The following is a 2,487-nucleotide window of genomic DNA, read 5'->3' as shown; positions in this document are numbered from 1 at the left end:
AGGCTGCATCTTAGTTAGCCAAGAAGGGGAAAAAACTAAGCTAGCATGCAAACTTGAATTTGAGTGCACAAAAAATACCGTTGAATATGAGGCACTAGTTCAAGGTCTATATAAGGCAATTGGCCTTAACGTAAAATACCTTCAAGTATTCGGAGATTCAGAGATTGTCATAAAACAGGTAAGGAACACTATACACTGTTTATCAGGACACTTGAAACATTATCAGTCATCAGTCCAAGATCCGACTCTCCACTTTGCGTTTAATATTTCCCCTATCCCAAGACTCTAGAATGCTAGCGTCGATCTTCTAGCTAATATCGCTTCCAACCTTATTCCTCTAGATGATCACAACACAGATTGATTTTCCATTGAATTAATTTTTAGGCCTTCTATTCTTGACAATATCACCAACTGGACAGTCTTTAATAATGATCTGGATATCATAAGATTCCTGACCTCAAAAGGCTCTTACGATGACCAAATAGTTGATGAAGACTAGCATGATAACCAACTTAAACAAGTAACAGTCATTAATGCTATACCAAAATCTGTAGTTAAGTTGGAAGATTTATATGACCTTAAAGACAGATTTAAACGATCTATCAATTCAAAACTTCAGAGTTCAACTCTGAGGTTTGAATTGATCAATCTCGGTACTGATTTGAAACCTCAAAATATCAACTTAGGTATTAGTCTTATGTCAGATGAAAAAGCATCTTTTATAGGTTTGTTGAAGAGATACAAGAATGTCTTTGCATGTAACTATGAAGATCTCAAGACATATGATACCTCTATTATTCAACACACCATTCCCATGATATCTGACGAAAAACCTATTCAACAGAAATTGAGGAAGATCCATCATAATTTAGAAAGTCAAATTGAATTTGAGTTGAATAAACTGTTGAAAGCCAAAAAAAAATTCCTGTCAGACACTCCCAATGGGTTTCCAATCTTGTCCCAGTCAAGAAAAAGAACGGCGATATTCAGATATGTATAGATTTCCGCAACCTCAATAAAGCTTTCCAAAAGGACAATTTCCCATTACCTCCTATGGAACAAATTTTTCAATCATAGCAGGCTCTGAGCTAATGTCTTTCTTGGATGGATTCTCAAGTTATAATCAAATCTTAGTACATCCAGATGACCAGCTAAAAACTACATTCAGAAAAAAGTGGGGCACTTATGCTTACCAGAAGATGCCATTTGGACTGATCAATGCTAGTGCTACTTTCCAGAGAGCTATGGATATAGCCTTCAAAGGTTTAGTAAATAAATCAGTGATGATCTACCTAGATGATATAACAGTATACTCTAAAAAATGTAGTAATCATCTAAGAGATTTAAAACAAATCTTTGAACGATGCCAAAGTTATGGGATTTCTCTAAACCCCAAAAAATGTTTTTTCGCATTAAGTGAAGGAAAGCTCCTTGGATTCATTGTCTCCAAAGCAGGAACTCATATTGACCGTGACATAATCAGAGAAATTTTTGAAATACCTTTAACACAAAACAAGAAATCAATGCAATCTTTCCTGGGTCAAATAATTTTTTTTTAAATATTTGTCCCTAACTTCTCAAAAATTGTTTTACCTCTTCAAACCATGATAAAGAAAAATTCTTTGTTTAAATGGGGACATTTAGAACATGAAGCTTCTAGCTTGATAAAACAAGTAATTATAAACACCCCATCTCTAGCAACTCCAAATTTTTCCAATCATTTCATTCTATATACTTTCGCTTCTGAGAAATCATATGCGGCCATATTGATATAGCAAATCAAGATAAACTGAAGCTAAGATCTCTTTTGCTCCAATTTGCAAGGAGCTTAAATAAATTACTCAGATGCTAAAAAACAGGCTTTTGATGTTTTCAAATCTATAAAACACTTCAGACCTTTTCTCCTCAAAACCCACACTAAAGTTAAGTACCATTCTGAGCAGTGAGAAATCTTTTAATACAAAGGGAGGTAGGAGGAAAAAGAGCAAATTGGGTAACTTCCCTACAAGAATATGACATAGAAATTAAACCAGCAAAAATTGTAAAAGGTCAAGGTTTTTGCAGGATGTTGGCAGGAGCGTCGAATCTATCAAAGTTGCAACATTCAAGTGACGATGTACAATTCTTTGCAGTAAGACTCAACAATACATAATCAAGGTATGTTGATATCATATTTTACTTGAAAAGTGGATATGCACCAACCCAATTAAATTACACAAAGAAAAAGCCTTGAGGTTAAAAGCTAGGCAATATCAGATTGTCAATGATGTGATTTTCAGGATAAATTATGATTCTGTTGTATTTAGATGTCTTGAAAAATCTAAGGCAGAGAAGGTGTTGCAAGAACTACATGATGGACCAACTGGTGATCACTTTGGACGTGATACTACAACATATAAAATCCTGCATGCAGACTATTACTAGCCAACATTGTTCAAAGATACACACAGTTATGTAAGGAGATGCAATATTTGTCAAATAGCTGCT

The sequence above is a fragment of the Pinus tabuliformis genome, chromosome 9 (genome assembly GCF_031772625.1).
Source record: "Pinus tabuliformis cultivar Carrire ecotype Pingquan chromosome 9, CPIR1, whole genome shotgun sequence".
Classification (NCBI taxonomy): domain Eukaryota; kingdom Viridiplantae; phylum Streptophyta; class Pinopsida; order Pinales; family Pinaceae; genus Pinus; species Pinus tabuliformis.
This window is presented reverse-complemented; position numbering follows the sequence as displayed.